Source organism: Sphaerodactylus townsendi, linkage group LG13 (assembly GCF_021028975.2).
Source record: "Sphaerodactylus townsendi isolate TG3544 linkage group LG13, MPM_Stown_v2.3, whole genome shotgun sequence".
Lineage (NCBI taxonomy): Eukaryota > Metazoa > Chordata > Lepidosauria > Squamata > Sphaerodactylidae > Sphaerodactylus > Sphaerodactylus townsendi.
The window spans coordinates 26194651-26219929 of NC_059437.1; positions in this window are offsets into that span (position 1 = coordinate 26194651).

Consider the following 25279-nt stretch of genomic DNA (forward strand, 5'->3'; position numbering starts at 1 on the left):
TTTTTTTTTGAAGTGTTGCTCAGAAGGAATACTACATGACTTGGAACAGATCTTAGCTTTGATTAAAAGCCACATAATTGTTCCAAGGACTGTTTGTTCCTTTGTAACATTTAAGGAGAAAAAAAATGTATTGAGGCCTTGGTTGAAAACTCATTTTCACTAGATTAAACAATCTACACCTGGATGGTGTTATCCGAATGAAGCGGGGTTATAGACTGATATATGAATGGCTCTCCAGAATGTATTTTCTTGGTAAATATAAGCCACAAGTGCGGAAACCCCGAAAATTTGCAGTGGACATCTCATTGTCCCTTCCGGCACTATGTGGGGTGCCTGCTGGACTGGTTGGGAACCTGCAACAAGTTTAGGGAGCCACCTCACTTTACCCTGTATCCCCTGCCCATTTCCTCTATCCCTTCTCCTTTTTTCCCACCACTAACCAACCCATCCTGTTCCTCATCCTCAGCTATGTTTATTGTTTATTTTCTTCCATTATGCACCATCCCTTAACTAATCATGTATTGGGTTAGGCAAGGCCACTTCTGTGTGGAAAAGCCTTTTAAATAAGTTAATATTTCTTTTTTTAAAATCACATATTTTGGTCAATGGTTTCAGTTTGTGCTTTTTCTCCTGGTATGAAAATCAAGGGTCACATTCAGCTCAAGAATCTTACATCTTACAAGAAAAATCCCTGATCTTCTTTGCTCTCTTATCCCCTCCGCAGCCATTTTTGACCCTGGGAAGTTTATTCCAGGGGCTGTGGGACTTATATGGAGTAACAATCACTGTGAGTTGAGAATTTACAGTTGGAACATGGATATTTTTATGTATTAGATTATTTAAGTTGATGTCATGCATTAGGTTTGTCTATTATCATTATAATGTGGTCTCTGCAGGTGAGGAAGACTCAGGTTGAAAGTGTTGAACTCACCCAGGTCAATACTACCAGTAACTTAAATTTCTACTAACTGCTGTTTGTATGTGGCCTATCACCTGAAGAGCAATCCAGCTGAACATCTGGCAATTGGAATCCTTCCAACTCAAGCTATTTTTGGTTTTTCCCTAAAGGGATATCAATTATACAGAGACTTGGAGTTCTAAGTGTATATTTTGGGATCCCCTTGCTGTTTGTAATGTATTATCTACGTTGTGTAATTTTCTTTATTGTTGGTATTTTGGTTTTTTGATACATACTTTTAAATTATTTCCATTAAAGTTATAGTTTTAACCCTATTCTTTGAGCCAGACAGAGGTTTTCTTTTTGCATTAAAGAACCCAGGTTGGATTAGCAGGAGGTAGCAGCAACTACTCAACCAGTTTTACAGCATACACAAATTAGTTTCCTGTCCCCACCAGAACACATGGAACACAGCAAAAAAGAGCACTGGCAACAGCCACATTATTCCCATGCATAGTTTATCCATTTTGAATGAAACATCCCTTACAAAATCACATCTTCAAAACAAATGTGATGAAGTGAATCAAATATGTTTGGATGAGGGAACAACAAATAATATAGAGGAAATGACAGTCAATAAATGAGTTTCTCCTGACTTCAGGAGAAAAATTGATCTGAATAACAGTAGATTACTTCATCAATTTAAAGTTGCCTAAGGAACAGAAGGCTGCTAACATTCACTTATTTACAGGATTTTCTTCCTCTTCCAAATAAGATGCAAATGTTCTGATGAAATGACACCTTGTTTTAACACTGTACAAACAAGAAAGCACTCCAGCTCCTTGAGATTGTTGGGGATGGTCAAGAGAAATCAGAATGTTGATTTCTGGACAGTTTGTTTATTTGCTTGCTTGCTTGTTTATGGGTCATCTGTGAGAACCCAAGAAATAGGATTCTCATTCTTCTATTGGGTGGGAGCCATTTTGGCTTCAACCGCTTTAGAAACTAAACAAAGGGTGGTATCACACAGCCTAATCAATCAAAGGTGAGTAAAGATGGTTATATAAAGCCTTAGCTTTTGTTATGCTGGATTTCTTCCCTTCCAACCTTTCAAGGAACTATGTGGGGCTATCCAATCATTACTGGCCCAAGCAGTTAAGGTTCTCCCTCCATTTGCTCACATTGTTCTGGGACAATTTGAGTATTTAAATAAATCTGAACCTATTTGTTAAGATTAGAGAAGGTGACAAGCTGAACGTCTGAAGACTTTAAACCAAAAATGATGATTTTGAATTTCTTATTGAAAATTTCATCTCAAAAATTCTCTTTTCAATTTTGTTTCTCCCTCCTGTGAATTAAACCTATGATTCTTTATTTTCACAGTATTTTGTGGGAGGGGGTAGGGTTGAACCACACTTTCTTGTTTCATTTATGCTATTTTATGCTCATTTTGCATCATTTGTCTACAATTGGCATGTCTGTTTCATCAAGCTGGAGTACAGTGGTGTCAAATTATGAATGAATTGGCAAGACCAGAATCAAAAAGAGATGACAACATACATGGAAACAAAGAAAACTGAATAAGACCACATTTTTACAGACAACCTGTAAAATATCAACAATACCAACAATCCTGCTTGTACATGTCAACAATTGTTTGGATGCTAAAGAGGAAAGGCCCTTTTGCCCTCTCCAGTTGGGTTCATTTAATGGTCTAGAGGTACTTTTGCATGGTTAAAGCTAAACCTGGATATTGTAGATGGGAGAAAAAAATCTGACTTCTTGGAGCATCCTAAGAGGCAACTGAAATATAAGTGAAAGGAAAAAAGCCCCACTCAAATAATAACTATTTTTCGCACCACTCTCTGTTTGCATTCCGTTTTAGTATGAATGCTCTTTGCATTAACCATTTTACATTCAAAATGCATTAATTCAAAAGTGACAACTCATTTACTGTAAGCAAGTAATCTAGAACAAATAATTGAGCTTTCTGCATGAAGAGCTCTGTCTTTTATTTAACTTCTTTGTGCTGCATAGTTATTGCCACTTAAGCCTGCATAAACATACACAGCACAAGCAGAGCCCAAATTTACAGGTTGCTTCTAATTAAGCCACCCATTACATCAAGAGGGCAGGAAAGGGTTGTATTAAATTGTCCTGCGCTGGATTGTGCTTCCATAACCTTGCCTTTCCTCAAAGACAATGTCAGTTCTTGTTTAATTAGATGCTAACTGGACATCATTTAATATGAAGCTGATACCCTTGACCTTCTGCTGAGAAATGCCAAGGAAGGTTGTGTGCCACATTACTGAAGGCAGAGCAAACAAAAGTTACCAGGTCTTTGTTTATTGAAAGGATGGATTTACAATGGGTACCAGAGTTCTACCTGAAGCAAAAATGTGGGGTAAATCTGGAGATTTTGGATGCAAAAATGCCATGAGAAGCAAAAGAATATTCTTGATGCTACTGAGAAGAAAAGTCTGTCTGTCTGTTTGTCTGTCTCTCTCTCTCCCCCTGCCCCTCGATGTTTATTTATACATGCTATTTATACCCTGCCTCATACTAGCATCTCTAGGCAGCTTACAAAAGTTTAAAAAAATAAAAAAACACAATAAAACATCATGAATAAAATCTTACAATTAACACAGAAATAAAAAAACATATTAAAATAACCCCAACTTCTACACCTACCCCCATCTCCACTCCCTCAGACCAGCAGCTGTAAAGAGGGTTTCCAAAGAGGCTAACCAAATGCTTGAGTGAAGCGGAAAGCCTTCACTATGTGCCTAAACCCATAAAGAATAGGCACATGGAGAATTTCCAAGGGGAGACTATGGGCCTTTCCCCACTTACTTTAAGCCCCGCGCTACTTGAGGAGAGTAGTGTGGGGTCCCCCGGCACTCCCCGTGGCAGGGGCATTGACAGCGCAGCCACCCCGAAGCTGCCGCTGTCATGCCCCCTCAGCGCCCGGCATCCCAGGCGCTCTTCTTAAGGGCGCCTTTTGATGACCTCGCGCAGAGCAGCGTGCGGCATAGGGGGGATGGAAAAGAGTAGGGGAAGGCCCTATTCCAGAGCCTGGGGGTAATCATGAAAAAAGTTCTCCCATTTGCCCTTTTCCTCCACACCTTGGTGGGGAAATGTACCACTAGGAATGCCTCCCTCTGTGATCTCAGTACCTGAACACAGGCACTCTTTCAGGTAGGCAGGGCTCAAACTGTTTAGGACTTTGTATGTCAACATCAACACCTTGAATTGGGCCAGGGAGTGAATTGGAAGCCAGTGCATTTCCTTAAGGACAGGTGTGATGTGTGTCCAGCCAGATGTACTGGCTAACAACCTAGCTGTCACATGCTGCACCAACTCCAGCTTCTAAACCTCTTCAAGTCTTCAAGGGTAGCTCTACATATAGTCCATTACAGTAATCCAATCAGGAAGTTACCAGAATGTGTATAACTGTGTCCAGGTGGAGTTTCTGGAAGGTCCTTGTGGTTACTACTGTCACTTGAAGCTCACAGGTCAGCAATGAATCCAGGAGCTCCCCCAGATCTCACACGTGGTTCTTTTGAGGCAATACAACCCAACCCAGAACCAAGTGCCATGTGTTCTTGCAGACATAGGAGCCTGAAACACAGAGAAACCTCTATTCTGTCTGTATTCAGCCTCAGTTTTTTGGTCCTCATCCAGCCCTTAACTGCTTCCAGACAATACTTAAACACACTAAGTGCCTCTCCTGACTCTAATAAAATGGAGAGATAGAGCTGGGTGTCATCCTCATATTGATGTAACTTGACTCCAAATTCCCTGATGACCTCACCTAGCAGCTTCATATAGATGTTGAACAGTGTAGGGGACAGGACAGAGACCTGGGGAGCCCCACAAGGGAGCTTCCTGGTCTGTGAGCATGAGTTCCCCTTTGATGTCTTCTGGAATGGACCCTGAAGATAGGAGGAGAACCACTGTAACACAAAGCTCCCCCGCCCCCAGTTCCATTCCCCAGAGCTGGCAAAGCAAAATACCATGGTTTCTGGTAACTAAAGCTGCTGAAAGATCAAAAAAGAATCAACAGGGTAGTATTCTTTCTCTCTCTCTCCCATTGAAGGTCATCCATCAAAACAATTAAGGCTGTTTCTGTGCCATAACCACACCTGTAATTGGATTGACATGGGTCCAGAAAATCAGTTTCTTTCAAGTAAGTCTGCACCTGAGCCACCACCACCATCTCCAGGAATTTGTCCAAAAATAGGATGTTGGCAACTGGACAATTGCCCAGCACCATAGAGTCTAAAGAGGGCACCTTCAAAAGGGGGTGGACCACTTTTAGAGGCACTGACACTACCCCCTCCATCAAAGTGGCATTTACCACCTCTTCAACCTACTAGGCCAGCTCCCTTCCCTCAGCTAGGTTTTAACAGCCAGGATGGACAAGGGTCCAGGGGACTAGTAGTAGGTCGCATTCCTGTAAGCAACTTGTCCATGTCCTTGGACCCGCAGAATTGAAATTGATCCAATAAAACTGGACCAGATAGTGCTCTAGACACCTCCACAAGTTGCTGTATTGTTCATAATTGAGAATAATTTTATGTACTAAATAGAAACTTTACATTTTTAATTGTGTGAAGATATTGTTTGATACTGGTGATGAAACTGTAGTTCAAGGGGAGAAGTACTTTCAAATTACGTCAGAGAGCATTGTGCACATCCCTGTATACAACTTTATCTTAGGGGTAACATAAATATCTGCTTTCTTCTCATTCCTTGATATAAAAAAAGTGTTCAAGTAAATCCTAATGCCTAATATGCTGCTGCAGAATAATATAATCACATCTCTTTTAAAAGAAATTGTGGGATGTGCAAAATGAACCATAAATAAAGCCGATTATATATAATAAGGTACAATGAGATGTCCAGAACAAACTCTGAAATTTGCATTATATACTTGGAGAGACATTTGTAATTTAGTGCAGTTAGACCAATGGAGGGCAATATACCATGAATATTTGAATCTCTGTTCTGGTGTTAGCACACAGGAATGTGAACATTACTGACTCTCTATTCTGATGTTAGCACATGAGAATATGAACATTATCTCTAGATATGTACAGATTATCTGCAGATATCAGTGGCCAGTTTTTATACTTCATTGCTTCATATTTTCTTTGTACAGATAATTTCAGCTTGCTTTTAAAGATCCCAAACTTTTGTGATATTTGGGGATCATATTGGAATCAAGTAGAGAACTAAATTGCCAATGTCTCATGAAATCTACACTCTTTTATTAGTTAAAATGTAAATTGTTTCAAAGTATAGGTTCCTTTTTGTGATGTCATCATGGGGAAAAATAAATTGTATATCTCTTACTCTTTTTAAACCTCAGCTTAAACCCTTTGTCCTTATTCAGCTTTTAGAGGGCTTTCATAGGTGATCTTGTACAATGAGGTTTGATGACAGGAAACACACTAGCTATGTGACATAAAGGACAGTAGTTATACACAAAGGGGTACATTTTTCTTTAGCTTGTTTCCTCATTTTTCCTCTCCATCTTTACAACACAATGGTTCAAGAGGTGATGCCATATAACTCCTATTGAAATCTGTGCATTATAACAGTAATAAGTGCACGCCAGTTTCACAAATGGGGCTCAAAAATGAAAGCCTTTTTTGTCTTTCTTTTGAATAGAGCTACTATGGCATAAGGGCATGCATTAGCCATTTGGGAGAGGCCATAGCTCAGTGAAAGAGCATATGCTTTGTCCAATCCCTGGCATCTCTAGTTAAATGGATCTCAAATAGCAGGTACGAGGAAAGTCATGAATGAAGAGGACACTGAAGATGTAAAACAGCTGCCAGTAAGAGCAGACAGCACTAAACTATATGAAACTATGTTCTGATTCAACTTATGTACACAAGCAGTTGTTTAATTTTGATGTAGGGATGATTTCAAACTTCTCTTTTCTGCTGTTATAATGTATCCATTTTGTTCTTTATTTTCATGTCATTTTTATTTGTTTATTTACGTTGTTTATACTCAATCTTTTCCAAGGAACATTTCACAGAGTAAGACAAGACAATTACTTATTTTCATGTCATTTTTATCTGTTTATTTACGTTATTTATACTCAACCTTTTCCAAGGAACATTTCACAGAGTAAGACAAGACAATCAAAAAGATGGGACATGCAGGATACAATGAAATAGGATTTGGGTTGTAGAACCAACGAGAAGTAAACAAACAAACAAACAAACAAACAAACAAACAAACAAACAAACAAACAAACAAACAAACAAACAAACAAACAAACAAACAAACAAACAAACAAACCCAGAACTGAAGCAAGGCATAAGTGACACATTAAATGATGCAAAATTGCACATCAGGAAACAACCAACAGCAAACTATATGAAGTAGTATGGACCACAATCCTCAATAATTTATCCAAGTAATTTGTTTGTTTTGCACTGGGCTACCCAGTTGCATGCATAGAAATGCCCTCTTGAATATCTCAGTTTTTTATAACTTGTGAAAAGTGGGAACCATTCCAAGATTGGGGAGGAGGGGACAACAGCTTTCCTGCTGCCTTGCTACAGAAGACATTATTTGTTAGTCAATACATCTATGTTATATATTATAGATACATTGCATATGATTATGGGCAGAGGTCTTTCACTTTATTTGATAACTGATCCTTTTAACTGGAGATACTAGGGACTGAACCTGAGATCTAATGCATGTAAAACAGATGATCTAATACTGCAGTGCAACTATCTCCATATTGAATCCAAAAAAATCCAAACTTCACATACACGCTACAGGGGTCAGTGCTATCAGTCACAGACCAGGAAAGGGATTTAGGAGTCTTAGTTGATAGTTCCATGGGAATGTCAACTCAATGCATGGCAGCTGTGAAAAAGGCAAACTCTATGCTGGGGATCATTAGAAAAGGAATTGATAATAAAACTGCAAAGATTGTCATGCCCTTATATAAAGCAGTGGTGCGACCGCACTTGGAGTACTGTGTCCAGTTCTGGTCGCCGCATCTCAAAAAGGATATTGAGGAGATAGAAAAAGTGCAGAGAAGGGCAACAAGGATGATTGAGGGACTGGAGCACCTTCCCTATGAGGAGAGGCTGCAGCGTTTGGGACTCTTTAGTTTGGAGAGGAGGCGGCTGAGGGGGGATATGGTTGAAGTCTACAAAATTATGCATGGGGTAGAAAATGTTGACAGAGAGACATTTTTCTCTCTTTCTCACAATACTAGAACCAGGGGACATTCATTGAAAATGCTGGGGGGAAGAATTAGGACTAATAAAAGGAAACACTTCTTCACGCAACGTGTGATTGGTGTTTGGAATATGCTGCCACAGGAGGTGGTGATGGCCACTAACCTGGATAGCTTTAAAAGGGGCTTGGACATATTTATGGAGGAGAAGTTGATTTATGGCTACCAATCTTGATCCTCTTTGATCTGAGATTGCAAATGCCTTAACAGACCAGGTGATCGGGAGCAACAGCCGCAGAAGGCCATTGCGTTCACATCCTACATGTGAGCTCCCAAAGGCACCTGGTGGGCCACTGCGAGTAGCAGAGAGCTGGACTAGATGGACTTTGGTCTGATCCAGCTGGCTTGTTCTTATGTTCTTATGTTCTTAATGCATATAATTACCATATGGTAAAAACTATGACATGCATGGAGAGGTGGTGATCCAGGGATCCCCTCTGGAACAACAGTGCCCTCTAATGTCTTGCTCCCTCAAAAGGTAGACAGTGTCAGCATAGGCAGATTCGCTGAACAGGTGGGGTTTCAGAGAATGCCAAAAACCTTTCTTCCTCTCCTTCTGGATGACATAATTTGTTACCCAAATTTCAGCACAATCCAGATCACTGCAATGGGCAGAGCCAGCACAGTGAAGGATGCACTGGCCACCTCCAAGGGCTTTCCAGGTGTTTGGGGAGGGAGAAAAAAGCAAAAACCTCACCAGACTTTGGAAAGCCCTCCATGGGATCCAACAGACGTATGCCATCCTTTTGGGTGGTATAACTCCAGGGCTAGGGCCACAGCTCAACTGGCCACAAACCCGGGGTGGAAAATGACTAACATTGGCTCCATCCTCAAGAACTCCCCAGCTCCCCACAATGCTTGCATTCATTGTGGACACCAGCACAGTTCCATGGCAGCCCAGACTTCTGGGTTTACCTGCTGTAGAACTGAGGGGTTGCCAGCGCATTTGTTTCCTAGGCCAGTGAGGCTTCCCCTTACGTAGCAGGGCGTGAATGTGCCAGCATGACGCTGCACCACTCTCTATGTGAGTCCCCTCCCCATCTGGATGGGGCTGCCTGTTTGGTCTGTTCCTTTTTGGCTGGAGGAATTAGCTGAGGCCAAACCTGCAAAATGAGAGGTAAGTAATTGGGAAAATCTATGCCTGTGTATACCCTAACTAACCCAAAGAAATTCACTCAAAAACCAGAATGAAAAGGAAGAGGTTACAATTTCATTAAGGGATTAAAAATAATAAAAATAGACATGCAAGCTGGCAAACAGAGAATTTTAAGGATCCTAGGTAAGTACAGAGATGAATGATAGCAGAGAAAGATCAGGGTATTGGGAGGGTGATATTTACCATTCCAGAAGTGAAGGGGTCCAAGGAGAGTGAGAGAGCAACCAGTCCTTATGGGCACAAGGAGGAAATCCAAGTGTGATTTGCCATTGATCTTTAAAGCCTACTTATAGGAAAAATTGACCCTCTGGCAATGATAAGAGGCACAGTCTTCCTATAACAAAGCAAAGTTCCATTCCAAGGTGTGGACCACACTATGGAAAAAATGTTTGATTTGGTTAAGATCTGGGAGGACCCAGCTCTTGATGTTGTTTGGGCTGTGCGGATGAAATTAAGATCAGAGGCATTTCAAATGTGGATTTGCTTAGAATGTTAAAACTAAGAAATTCTGGAAGGTTGATGACTCTCAATAGTAGACAGGAGATTTAAGATTAAGTCAGATTTAGGAGAATGGGTGAAAGGTGATCTAGATGGTTCACTGATGGAATCATGGCGTGGGCACTTGCAAATTCTTTCTGAGACTCAAAGCAAGTACACATTCTCAAAGTTGAGCTGTTGTTATCCAGATCCAAATAGCTGAGCCTTCAGGGAATGCACTGTCTGATGCTATACATACTTGATTTGGGAGGGGGAAAGACTCTTGATATCAAAGCTCTTGAATTAATATTGGCATCCATCTTACCATTGCTATGTTCCATGAGTCTGGGTGGTTTATGATACCAAGACATGACTGGAAGGGCCTCAGAAATGTCCCCGCCTCCAGTCTGGCTATAGGCTGGCTGCCAACCACCTTAATACTCAGAAGCCACCCAGCCACTCATCTCCTCTTAGGCTCTAGTAGCCCATTTTAAAGGTGACAGCCCTGGAGCCACACAGGCTAAGAATCTGTCCTTGGCTCCTCACAGGGAAGTGCCTCTACCTGATAGCTCCAATGGGGATGGTACATCTTGTCTCCGCCACCCTCTTTTGGTAGTAAGGCCCAGCTGGCTGCATCCTGGTGACAACCTTCCCTGTAGGGTTGCCAGTTCCAAGTTGGGGAAATCCCTGGAAATTTGGAGGGGGGGGGTATAGCCTGATGAGGGTGGAATTTCAGGAGGGGAGGGACTTCAGCAGGATTTAATGCTCTAGAGTCCATCTTTCAAATTGTCTATTTTCTCCAGGTGAACTGATCTCTGTATCTTAGAGATTTGTTGTCATGGCAGGAGAGCGCCAGCCACTACCTAGAGGTTGGTAACCCTAATTCACTCCAACCTTCAACTCTTCAGCTGTGGCATTGGTGCTGGCATGGGATGGGGGTTGTGCTAGAGGCATTAGCCACCTCACTCCCATGCTAATCCCTGGAAACCCAATTTCCTGACAGGCCCAGTCAGTGCAGCTGCCTCAGCTCTGGGAGAAGTGATGAATCTGGGCTTCAAATTTGGGGTGAAGCTTCACTGTTTTGTTGTCTGGCTGGGTGGATAGTCTGTGGTGAGTCCAAGAATGCTGGAGTGTGATCTGGACAATCTGTACATGCAATTGTTTTGATGGAAGTCTCTGTTCAGGCACCAATATATAAAAAGGTAAAGTTTCCCCTTCAGTCGTGTCTGATCCTGGGGGACCACTGTGAGCTGTGATTTTATAGGCAAGCCTCTTTCCTGCATCAAAGAAAATAGGTAGCAATTCATCCTTCCTCAGTCTCTGTTTGGAAACTGGAATCTCTGGACCATCTGTAGCTTCATGCCATTTCTTATACAATAAGACCAATCTACAATGCCACCAGCAAAAAAAAAGTGAACGAAAATGTTTGCTAAGATATATATGGCAAGCAATGTTATTGGGGGTATTTGTTCAGCCCTGTTTAATTGAACACCTCTATTCCTACATTATCAACAGTGATGTGGAGGGTCTGCTTCCCACTGTTGTTTGGGAACATCTGTTAAAGCATTGGGAAATTCATTAGGAACTGAAAATTAGTTCCTCTCTGGATCTTCCACTGGCAGATTCCAGATTGGTTTTGCTAGCAGCAGAACACTCTCAAGTTTTAATTATTTTTATTTTACTTCATTTATACTCAGCCTTTCTCTCCACTGGGGACCTGTGGAGAAATGCCTCCTGCCCTAAAGATGTCATGAGTACTTCAATAACTGGGACTGAGTTCTGCCTGTATACTGAAGTTCAGCTGCAAGTCTGAAGCAAGCCAAGAGGAAAAGTACAGGATATGACTTGTCAGTCACCCAAGCACCCAGCACTCCATTACGTGGGGAGGCAAAGGACTTTGGCGAGAGTGAGACTTAAGGTTTATCATCTAACACCGCTGCTAGATTGTCACATCTAAAAGATCAAGACAGCCATAAGACTAGATGGTATTTCTTCGTTTTCACGAAGATCAGGACTGATCCCAGCAGGGGACAGACTTCCAATCTCAGAACCCTAGAGAGAAGCTGTCTTACGCTTTAACTCATGGGTTTTTTTCCTGTGCTCAAGCCATAAAGTGCTAAATCTTTTCAAAAGGACTCAGTCAGAGAGACTCTATTATCAAGGAAAAATTGGGAGTAATGTAAAACTCTGAGATACAAGATAATGATGGATTTTAAATGCTGCAACTTTAAGAGACACTGGTGGTGGAAATGCTGACAAGTTGCATCCTGGAGAAGGCTTAGTTTGGGGAGGATGTGATGTGATGTCCTAAGGCAGTGGTGGTGAACCTTTGGCACTCCAGATGTTATGGACTACAATTCCCATCAGCCCCTGCCAGCATGGACAATTGGTCATGCTGGAAGGGGCTGATGGGAATTGTAGTCCATAACATCTGGAGTGCCAAAAGTTCGCCACCACGGTCCTAAGTTCTTTACCATAGAAACCAGGGAAATTGCTGGAGTGTTATTATGGGCAGGCATTTTCAGAGTTTCCTCAGTTCCTCAGGGGCAGAACATTTGGGATGCAGGCTGTTAATACTCTGCCTTGGGTAGGTAAACTGTACATACTCAAATCAGTCAAATTCAAGGAAATCGCAGAGATGATGGGAGCACCACTTGGACATGGCTTGCTCTAAGCATGTCTGGTCAAATCTGTTCCCTCCCATTTTATTTGCCAGCGCACTGCCATCTTGAAGGGTAGATGACAGGCTAAAAATGTTGCCTACTCTAGTTTATACAGATGATTTTAATGTGATAGTAATCATTATTCACATAAATGTATTGTTTACTGTAAAAACACTCCAAAAATCTCTCTGTAGAAGACAGTGAGGTGGGTGAGGCTGTATGCATAGTCACTTCCTTATTGGAACATTATCAGGTCCATCCATGTGACCTCCTTCCTTAAAAACATCAGCAGCACTTGGTCAATCCCCAAGAAATTTGGTAAAATTTAGATTTGGATTTATTCGGGCATAAAATTATCTGTATGCCTGAATAAGATAAATCACATATTTGGATATACCCGAATATTCAGATACATCCAAAAAATTCGTGTCCGTCTGAATTTTTTGGTTTGTTTACATTTGTGCCTGCAGGGGGCACATTTTTAAAGCTAGCAGCACCAAAATTTGAGGGTCTCATCCTGAAACTGTCCTGATGATATCATCTGAGTTTGGTGAAGTTTTGGAGACCTTTGCTTCTGGGGGTTCAATTTTATGGGCCCCCAAAAGGCTTATTTTGTTTCCCCACTCCTGCACGTGAAAGCCTGTGGGCTGAGTTCTCTTAGAACTCTCCCAACTCCCACCCCCACTCCAGAAGCAAAGCTCACCAAGCTTTGATGCTATTACTCAAGGCCTCTTGGAGCCACCTTGGAAGTCTGGCCCCTCTATCTTCAAAAATGTGCAGCCTGCCTAAGAAATTCCTCATTAGCTACAATGGAGCAAAGTCACTGCAAAACAAAGAAACTTGGGCAAATTTCTTGGGGTGCCTGGAAGGGATGTATTTTTCAAGCTAGTGACACCAAAATTTCAGGGCATCATCTGTTAACTATTCTTATGATGCCACCCAAGTGTGGTGAAGTTATGTTCAGGGGGACCAAAGTTATGGTCCCTCAAATGGGTAGCCCCCATCTCCTGTTAGCTCCCATTGAAAACAATGGGGATGGGGGCATTCCATTTGGGAGTCCATAACTTTGCTGCCCCTGAACCAAACATCACCAAACTCTGGTGGTATCATCAGGGCAGTCTCTGGATGACGCCCTGAAATCACGGTGCCGCTAGCTTTAAAAATGCGCTCCCTGCAGGCCGAAAAAAACACCAAAAATACCCCCCAAAACCCAAATACCTTGCATTCGCATTTGGTCATATTTGGGCAGGACATAATTGGACAATTTTTGTCCAAATTTGCCCAAATTTGCCCAGATTCCAGCCGAATCTGCTATTTATTTCATCTGAATCTCCAACCCTCAAAAGTGATGCTGTTTCAGGGTGGGGGAGAATCTACCCCCAAACAGCATCACTTTCAATTTTGTTTTAACCAGGGACCCCAGATTCTCCCTTTAAGTTAGATTTAAAAGAAGAATCTGAGCTCCCTAGTTTAAACACCATTGAAAGTGATGCTGTTTGGGGGTGGATTCCACTGGAGGTGTTTTGTGAGAGATGATGCTGACATTTGTTTGGTAAATGTTTTGCTGGGGGGTGATTTGTGAGAGATTTACATGCTTAATACCCACTTGCACTGGCTTGGAGTTGTTTCTCAGGCTAACAACCTACCTCATAGGGTTGTTGTGACTAGGAAATTAGGAAAAGAGTTGGTGGGGAGAGAGCCATGTATGTTTTGATGGGAGTGGGAGGTGTTTTGTGAGCTGGTACAAAAAATTATTGTTTGGTCATGGTGGGGGAAGGTAGCTGCCCATATGCCGGGCGGGGGGGGGGGCGCCAAACTCAGGTTTTGTCCCCGGGCGCCAGTTTGCCTAGGTACGCCCCTGCCTAGCAGGGATGTGATGTCATAGAATCTACATTCTAAAGTTGCCATTTTGTCCAGGGGAACTGATCGCTGCAGTCTGGAGATCTGTGGTCATTCTGGGAGATCTCCAGGCTCCACACTGAGGTTGGTAACCCTATGCACAACAACTTCAGTGCAGATCCTCCAAAGCACTTTTATTTCTTCCAGCTACCGGTAAGTCATGCAGCTATTATTCTCTTACAACATTTTTCTGCTTTTTTAAAAAAAGCAGTATCTGTACTGTGCCAATCAAGTGCTTTATATATTTATTTCTCTGTTTCTCCATCCCATCACAGCATTGTTGTTTTAAAATAGACTTCCTTGACAGCCCTCTGTACTGTCTTCCCAGTTGCACATACCTAAGCACAAACACCCAGAATATCTTTGGAAGGTGAAAATTGCTAGCGTTCCCCCCTCCCATTCCTTTCTTTCCTCTCTCTTTGCATATGAGAGTTTTACACTGACAGACACTTTACTGGGATCGTTTCTCCTTTCATAGCTCCTGGCAGTTTTCTTATGGTGTCTTTGTGACGATGGACTATCTGATTATTTGTGAAGAAATTGCAAGGAAATAAAGCTCTGTTTGGGAGATTTGTTTTCTTAAAGTTCCCTTTGGCTTTCTGACAATGGAGAAAGTCAGTTGCCTAGCACCTTAAAAGTGCTCATTCTTCAATCTTTTTCTAGCCCATGTGAGAGGCTGTGGCCTGTACACAAAGCAGCACAAAAATGGGCTTCCCAATCAGTCTTTTAGAGGTACAGATGAGACCAAACTGTTGATTGAATTTGAATAGATTCATTTTGATTTTGTTTCCAACTTGTGAGAAACAAACATCTGATCAGTCTTTATAGTGACACCAGTTTCTGTTACCTCGTGCCAGATATTCCCTGTATGCATTTTTTCCAGTGTTGTGTCAGTTGTGCATAAATGTGAAACAATGACATGTGTATATGAATGTTGCATAAATGGCATGCAAATACCATGATACTAGGATGGCATTTAAAAAGCTGGATAGCTCAGTCCTGATGGTGGGGGAGCTCTGTGGCAACTGGAGAGGGCACTATGAAGGCAAGCTCAAAAATTTCCTGCCACTTAAACAGTTCCATTGGAAAAGTGGACTTCTTATACAGTTTTCAGTTGTGTAAGTCTGCAACCAGGGAGGGGCTGAAACTCCAGAGGAACCAAAGACAGCTACACCACTGGGAAGGGCCCCATCCTGCTCCCGCTGTGTCAGTATGCTCTTCTATGCTGGCATAGCTTCAGGGCAGTGGTCCCTTCCAGGTTTGGGTGCTACAAAACTGTGCGACACCCATCCTCCAACATGTTTGCTCTCTTCACCCCTTACTCCAGTGGGTTGGGCAAACACACCAACATGGGCCCTTGCTGCTCTCACAACCCATCTGGATTGGGCTGTCAAAATCCCCCTTCTGCAAAAAATTACCAATGGCAATGAGATGGCTCAAAGTGATGAGTATTTGTTTTTACACCCCACCCCTCACTCCCCATTTGCAAGGAACTCAGGGTGGCATACATAGATCTATCTCTCCCCAACTCCCAATTTTTCCTCACAATATCTCTGTGAGGTAGGTTAGGCTAAGACAGCATAAGTGTCCCACATTGACATAGTTGGTAAGTAGAGAACTGAACACAGATCTCCTACCTAGACGCTATTCGATGACTCTAACCACTATAGCACATTGACTGCCAATAATGACAACATTGTTACATCCCTTTTTGAACCTTTAAGCAGTAATGTGGGTGGATCCAACCATCTATTGTATTGTTGCAATAAGCAGTAATGGGTTGGATCCATTCAACTATTGTATCCTAGTACAGCTAATTGTAATGTACATTTTTAAATAACGTGACAACTTTTTAAAAGTTGCGAACACCCAGAATTTGACTCTGACTTTTTGTCTGTAGTTTCACACAACCCTCATATTGAGGAAGTTTGCCCTTTGGGGTTTCAGCAGATGCCGAGCCTTGCCAACCTCTGGAATCAGAGCTGAACTGACTGCCCTCTTAGGAAAAGGAATATCATAGCACAGCTATTCAATGCTGTAAAACACATTTGGGTATAATTCAGGATGACTCATAAGTCCACAAGAAAGGCTGCCACATCACTCATCCACTGAGTGCCAAGAGAGCAAAACCGCTTATCACTTTCTCTGAATAAGTGCTGCTAGACACCAGCCTATCAAAAGAGACAGCTATGAAATAAGTACTGCATTAAGCCATAAAAGGAACTGGAAAGAAGGAACACATTGGGAAGATCAAATTAAAATAGAACAGCTCCAGTGTTGTAGGGGATAAAGCTTTAGATAATGAAAGTAATTATAAGGTAGCTTAGCTCAGCGAAGGATTTTTGGATTGTAGACCATACTGGGAGTAACTGAGTAAGAGACCCGACATGTTTCCCAATTAGTTACATCTTGCTTTTTAAAGACAAAACATTGTTCCATGTACTTCAGCACACAAACTGTATTCATTTTTTTCATTGTTTTATCCAGCCAACTGCATTTGAACAAACTTTCTAGGATGACATTTACAAAAGGTTGCTCATTCGATGGCAGGAAATACAGTATATAAATGCCTAAATAAATACCACAGTCAGAATACCATGATCAAGAACAACATAGTTAAAAGCCATCTAATAGAAAGGAGTAAAGTATAAGTAAGTAAGGTCTATTATCCAACTCCTAAACCAGACTTAGCCCCTTTCCACACAGCACAGGAAGAGTAGGTTGCAGTTGGGATAAAGTAACCTGCTCTCCTGTTTTGGGTTTGCATGCCTCTGCAGGCAGTGAACAGAGCCTGTGGAACCAATGTAAGTTTCTGTCGTGCTTTGCATGGAGGTGCACTTTTTTCTTACCTCCCTCCATCAGCTGCATCACTATGTTGGCCGGCAGGCATCGACCCCCACAGCCATGCTGGCACCCTGTGACCCTGTGTGGCTAAGCAGCGCACATAAGAACATAAGAACTAGCCTGCTGGATCAGACCAGAGTCCATCTAGTCCAGCATTCTGCTACTCGCAGTGGCCCACCAGGTGCCTTTGGGAGCTCACGTGCAGGATGTGAAAGCAATGGCCTTCTGCTGCTGCTGCTCCTGAGCACCTGGTCTGCTAAGGCATTTGCAATCTGAGATCAAGGAGGATCAAGATTGGTAGCCATAGATTGACTTCTCCTCCATAAATCTGTCCAAGCCCTTTTTAAAGCTATCCAGGTTAGTGACCATCACCACCTCCTGTGGCAGCATATTCCAAACACCAATCACACATTGCGTGAAGAAGTGTTTCCTTTTATTAGTCCTAATTCTTCCCCACAGCATTTTCAATGAATGCCCCCTGGTTCTAGTATTGTGAGAAAGAGAAAAAAATTTCTCTGTGTCAACATTTTCTACCCCATGCATAATTTTATAGACTTCAATCATATCCCCCTTCAGATGTCTCCTCTCCAAACTAAAGAGTCCCAAATGCTGCAGCCTCTCCTCATAAGGAAGGTGCTCCAATCCTTCAATCATCCTCCTTGCCCTTCTCTGCACTTTTTCTATCTCTTCAATATCCTTTTTGAGATGTGCGACCAGAACTGAACACAGTACTCCAAGTGGGGTCGCACCACTGGTTTATATAAGGGCATGACAATCTTTGCAGTTTTATTATCAACTCCTTTCCTAATTATCCCCAGCATAGAGTTTGCCTTTTTCACAGCTGCCATGCATTGAGTTGACATTCCCATGGAACTATCAACTAAGACGCCCAAATCCCTTTCCTGGTCTGTGACTGATAGCACTGACCCCTGTAGCGTGTATGTGAAGTTTGGATTTTTTGCCAGTGGAGAGGCGGGACCTTTACAAACACAGGGAATCATGACTGATTACAGCGCTTCCTGGCCAGCCGTTCACTCGCAAGCCCACACCTTACTCTTGGCTTTCCACAAACTATGCAAAACTGAGTTATTCAAGGGGGTTTTCTACACTGGCAATAGAGTTGCAATATACAACGTGTTTCACAAAGTTACTTGGATAAATTATGAGGGACACCGGTCTATACAACTGTGTATATCTTGCTAAAACTAGGATCCTGCTGTGAAATTTTGCATCATTCAATGTGCCATGCTAATACTTATGCTTTGTTTCAATACTGGTTTTAGTTTTTTTGGTTGATTTCACAATTTTAATCCTTTGGCACTGTTAATGGAATTTCCCATCTTGTTGATCGTGTTCACTCGTTCCGTGTAATTCGCTTTGAATCTGAATGAAAACAGTGGACTATGTATAATGCTAATAAATTAAATAAACAGAAAAGAGCTGGTGATGGAGGGGAGGCATAAAAACTGGTATATCACCATAATTTAAGAACTGGGTTAACCTACCCATGAGGGGTATCTACCTTTTTTTGTTATTTTGTGGTTCAGATTTTAAAAGACTCTGAAATTTTTGAAAAACGTTTTAAAAAGCAGATACCCCATATCAACTTTATTTGGCTTTCCTAAACAATTTCAACTCTCACTGCCACCACTTCCCAAGTCCACGTGGACTTGGGAAGTGAAAGCAGGGAGAGCTAAATTTAGTGCCCATGCCCCACCACCACTTCTCAAGTCCACATGGAGTTGAGAAGCAGTGGCAGGGCTTGACCATGCCAAGACAAATATTCAGTTCCACACATCCCCCCACCAGCTTCCCAAGCCCAAGTGGACTTGAAAAGTAGGGGCAGGAAGTTCAAGTGGACTTTGGAGGGAGAGAGGCTTTAATGGCATCTGACTGAAGGTGCATTTTTTGAGATCTGTTTATTTGGCCCAGTTTAATTACTGCCTTTTTTTTTCAAGTGAAAATAAAAAAGCCAAAAGGGCACAGCCCATCACTCACAAACTCACTAGCTGCTGCTAGACAACTTATTATTTGTCACCTAGAAACTGTCCCCTATTGATGCAGGGATAACCACACTAGTCTATCTTCCAAAGTGGTTATTAAGATGTCTGTAATAATTTAGAAGACTCTATTAGATTTACAATCAACATTCTTCCAAGGCTCTCAAAATATCATATCTATCTCATTTAACCACATAACACTTTTATTTTCAAGGCCAACTCTGTGTAGAGTTGCCAAAATGTCTGGACATAAATGTTCTATTCCTTCAATAGAGGTTTAATGTGAGGAAAGGAGCCAGTGTGGTGTAGTTGTCAAGAGTGGAGGTCTGTCTGTCTGTCTGTCTGTCTGTCTGTCTTCGATTGGGTTTATTAGACCCAGATTAAAAAATGAGCTGACACAACATATCAGTTTTTGGCTAGGGGTGCGGGTGGGGGGGCATTTCCAGAATTACACGAAAAATACACCTGCTTTCAGACTCCACATGGATCTGGGAGGCAGCAGGTGGTACAGAGATGAACCCAAGCCTCCTGCTACTTCTGAGGCCCTTGTGAAGGCTGGACACAGGCACAGAGTTGAACGCTGAGTCCGACCAGCATCATGTCCAGCTTCCAAAGTCCACAGTTTAAAATTGGATTTGGCAAGGTTGATCCCAACATTCAACTTCAGAGACACGTGTAGTTCAACACTGGACCTAGCCAGGCTGAAGGTAAGGGAGGGAGAGGAATTCCTATGTTAGGAATCCTATGTTTCCCTATGGGAATTTGTATGTTTCCCAAAAATGTGAATTTTTTGTGCGGCTCTAAGGGGGCTACTTTTTAAAGACACAGGCACCAAATTTTCAGCATAGCTGTTGGTACCTCTCCTTACATCGTTCTTTCTTTCTTTCTTTCTTTCTTTCTTTCTTTCTTTCTTTCTTTCTTTCTTTCTTTCTTTCTTTCTTTCTTTCTTTCAGCATAATTTAATTCACACTGCTGGTTACCATAAGCCAGTTGTCACTGGATGACACACACACAAGCTCCTAATAATGGGACAGGACATTTTCCCCCTCTGTAAGCAGATAGCAACCCTAACTTCATATGGTAGATTAGAAAGTGATGAATACAAGGTCACTCTAACTACTCTACTCCACTGACTTTCATGTTGAGCAATTGGAAGCCTGCTACACAAAGCATACTGTAACAAATTCTTTTCTTTCTTCCTAAATTCCCTTTCAGCTCTTACTGGTCTGTAATTTTATCTTTTTTTAAAAAAAAGCTTTTATATGTGTAGCACTTCACTCATTTGAAAGACAGCTCATTTCCTTACTTTCAAAACAATCACTGTTCATTGTTTTTTCCTTCCTCTTAGGAAAACCATTTCCTCTAATTTGTTATATACTGCTCACCCTGAGTTGAGACCAGGAGAAAAGAGCTGAGCTGGCATACCACTACATGCTCAATGAAAGGACTTTAGAGGGCAGTGGTTTTCTTTTAACTGTTTTAGCTGTGATCCTATACAACCTTCAGAATGCCAAGGATGACTTTAAAAATGATGACTAATATCCTGTGAGATCACAGTTAGTGTTATGGGATATGCAGAAATCATACCACAAACATTTCTTTTCTAAGCTAAGGAGGGAGGGGGTGTGAGAGGACCCTGCCCCCTCCTCCAGTCAAAACCCAATAGGTAATAAGTAAAATGTATAGTCCCCTGTGCAAGCACTGGATCATTACTGACTCATGGGGGTTGTGGGGGTCATCATATCATGACATTTACTAGGCAGACTTTGTTTACAATGTGGTTTACCAATGCCTCCTCAGTCATCTTAACTTTACCCCCATCAATCTGGATGCTCTTTTTACTGACCTTACCAGAATGGAAGGCTGAGTCATCAACCTTGAACCATCCACCTGAAACTGACTTCCATTGGGATCGAACTTAGGTCATTAGAAGAGTATTGGCTGCAGTGCTGCAGATTGCCACTCTGTGTCACAGGATCCATCCTTGTTTTGGCCTTTGTTGTTTTAATAAGCAGCCCTTTTACAACCTAAGTTCAAAGGATTACAAGGCACATGGGTTGAGCCGCAACTTTGGAAATTCCTAGGAATGAAGAGGAAGGATTTTGCTACAAGGAAAGCAGAACAAATGCAATCTTCCTCATTTCAGTGACATATCCTCCTCAAAAGCACAAAACTTTTCAACACTGGGGACATCATCCAATATTTTGACATACCCCAGAGATATGTGCTCAGCCCAAGGACATTGTTATTCTATTAACTGACTGCGAGTTCTGGCTCTATGCCTCTGTCACTGTACATTTAGCCATTTGGAGGATTTAGCTCATTATCTTCTTTACTGTCCACTGTAAAACTCTACCTGTTCTAGATTGAACCAGGTAATTCCACACTCCTTTGGAACAGACAAGGAATTTATTACTTTTTTGCTGGCAGATGCAGGATGATTCCCCATGGTCCAAAAATTGTGTGATACTCATGGTAAAAGTCCAGGTTTGGGCAAGGAGTCTCCACAGCTTCAGTGCCCAACTCACTCCATCCTGGCCCTGGCGCACACTCTCTCCCTCATCCCGCATTTTTCAAAAACCGGCAAGAAGGTACACCTTTTTGAAAAATGCAGGCTGAAGCTGCATTGGTGGAAAGGCAACAGAAAAACAATATGGTTTATTTTTCCTGCCCTTCATGTGTGCTTTCTTGTTGCATGGCTGCAGGAGAGGCAGCAGAACTGAAGAGAAAAGAACCAGCAGCGAGAAGGATGAGAGATAGAAGCACTGTTGGGAGAGTTGGGAGTGGAGGAGGCAGCAGAGCCAGGGACAAGGAAGAGGAAGAGGAAAGGAACAGTAGCAGCACCACTGGGGGGATGATGTCAGGAAGATTGGGAGAGCTGAGGGAGAATGCAGCATCAACGAGGGAATTGGGAAAGGCAGTAAGAGAGGAGGAGTTGAGGGTTGCAGGGGAATGGCTTCCTTCCTTAAGGAGTCCGTGCAGTTCCCCCTGTTGTCATTGCTAATAGCAAACTGAGTGTTCACATTAGGATGACTAAAGAAGCTTGACCAGGTCCAGCCTTTAATGAAATAGGGATCTTTCATAGTCAGAGACTCCCCAGAAATGCAGGAAAAAAATGTGACTTTGTGAATTAACCAAAATAGGGGAAAAACTGGTTTGAAGAGGCTATGTTCCAGGAGGCATGAGAATAGAAGAGAGAGAAAGGGATGGGGAAATAAGCCCACTTAAATCCTTGAGGACTCTTAGAAGACCACTGTAAGGGGAGGTTGCAGAATCATAGATTTTGTGAATATGGGTGGATGGTCACAATTGTTCCTCTTCCTGCAATTTCATGTGGGCACCAGCTTATTGCCTCAGATATTGAAGGGGCTGCCTCCCTCCATGCTAATAATGCAGGAAGCAAAGTCAGGTTATGCACAGTATCAATCTGTACTCAAGGATTTCCCCAAATGACTTTGTAAATTTATTAAAATGAAAAACAAACACCCCTCCCCAATGGTCTGACTAGGACAAAAAGAATGGGATGTTAAGGGCAATAGAGAGCTATTTAAAGAGAACAGGGGGAGAACCCACCGACTAATTAAGCCTGTGGAGTTTAGAAAAGACTGCAATGGGAGATTTTGCGGGGTAGGGTTGGATTTCCAAACTGGTCCCTGCTCCCATGACTGTTTATGGGCTCCCTGCTTGCAAAGCATAAATGTGAAGTGTATCATTATACAACTCATAATTTTACATCTGTGCTCTTGAGATTTATAAGCCAGAAATAGGGCAAAGAGGGTAGGAAAGGCTGCATCACTTATAAAGGAGGGGTGGTTTATTAGCTGAAACCTGGCTCTCTCTCTCTCTCTCTCTCTCTCTCTCTCTCTCTCTCTCTCTCTCTCTCTCTCTCTCTCTCTCTCTCTCTCTGTGTGTGTGTGTGTGTGTGTGTGTGTGTGTGTGTGTGTGTGTGTGTTCAGTATTTATGGCTCCGCATTTCATGAAGGTACATAATTAACTGTATCTCGCTGCATTAATGCTTAGAATTTCAATAAATAAACCAGTCATTTTAAATATTATCTTTCTGCACTGCTTCAGATCACTTCTGCTGACTACTTGCTTGATTAAACTCAAATAAATGTTATTTTTTGTGCATACAATTTTGCATAATCCAGTTATTATTAGCGATTGTTGGAATTGTTCTTTTTCCCCCCTTTCATTTGCCACATGCCGCAAGAAATTATCCCATCTTTTGCAACTAAAATGAATCCACTAATTGAAGAGGCAGTAGATAACAGAGCAGAGTTAAGGCAGAAGCCATTTTTAATTAAAACTTTAGGTGAAGGCCCTGAACTGTACTATAGGAACTATCCCTGGAGCAAAACCAGCTGTGCTTAATAATTAAATACACAGTGTTGCAATGCAGTTTTGAAGTCCTTAGAAACCATCTCCTGAAAAGCTGTCCAGCCCAAATTCCTTTTCATATCTGTAGAGTTTATATAGGACAATGTCCGTTTTTCCAAATTGCTCTTTCATCTGCTAGGGTTGGAGATTCGGACAGTCCGAATCTGGATTTTTACCGAATCTGCACTGATTCGGACGGATTCGGACAAGCAAGGTCCGAATCTGAGCTGTCCGAATCCTAACAGATCCGAATCCATGGGATTCGGATCACCAGCCGAATTGCGTTTTTATTTTTGGTGTTTTTTCATGTTTCAGCCTGCAGGGGGTGCATTTTTAAACATATCGGCATTCCTAAAATTTCCAGGGAGTGTATCATCAGGAGACTGGGTCCTGATGATACCCTCCCAGTTTGGTGCATTTTGGTTTCCTAGGGGCCAAAGTTATGGACCCCCAAAAGGGGTGCTCGCTATCCCCCATTCTTTTCCAATGGGAACAACTAAGGAGATGAGGGCTACCCACTTTTGAGGGTCCATATACTTTGGCCCCCCTGAACCAAACTTGCAGCCTGTAACTTGAGGGCAATCATCAGGACAGTCTCCCACGATAATACACTGAAATATTGGTACTTCGATACATTCCTCTACAAATGCACCCCCTGCAGGCACCCCCAGAAATTTGCACAAGATTCTTTGTTCTGCAGTGACTTAGCTGCATTGCTGTCAATAGGGAATTTCTGATAGAGGGCTGTGGAGTGCACATTTTTCCGGGGGAGGGCGGTATAAAAATGAAATAATAAATAAATAAACAAATAAATAAATAAATAAATAAACAAACCCACAAAATTTTCAGGGTATCTTCAGGAGAGTCTCTGGATGACACCATCTAGGTTTGGGGAACTTTACTTCAGGGGGCAGTGGGAGATGGGCCCTACCCTTTTGGGGTCCCATAGAATTAAACCCCCTGAAGCAAAATTCCCCAAACCTGGATTGTGTCATCCAGAGACTCTCCTCCTGGAAGATAACACCTTGGAAAGTTTTGGTGACCATAATTCTTCAGGAAATGTGCACCTACAGCCCCTCCCTACTCAGAACATTCCTCATTGACAGCAATTCAGCTGAGTCACTGCAGAACAAAGAGAGAATCTTGGGCAAATTTTCACTGGGGGTGCCTGCAGGGGATGCATTTTGAGATGTATCAGCACCAAATTATCAGGGTATCTTCAGGTGGAGTGTCCTGATGTTGCCTACCAAGTTTGGTGCGAAGTTTGGTTTCAGGTATGGACCCTCAAAGGGGTGCAACTATCCCCCATTGTTTCCAATGGGAGCTGATATTAGGATGGGGCTACACCTTTGCAGGGGAGTCCATAACTTTGAGCTCCCCTGAATCCGTAAACTTCTCTGCACAGAACTGTGAGGGTACTCATCAGGGCAGTCTCCCACAGTGATGATAAACCCCTGAACAAGTTTGGTCCTCACCTAGCTTTAAAAATGCTGGCTTTCGTGGTTTCACCGGGCTTCACTCACTCCAGCAGGCTTCATGTGCAGGAGCGGTGAAACATAGAAAACCAGGAATTTTGAGGTAAAGCTAGTGGCACTGAATTTCAGGGTATCATCAGGAGACTGCCTTGGGATGACACCCCCCCAAGTTTAGTGCAGTTTGGTTCCAGGGGGGCCAAAGTTATGGACC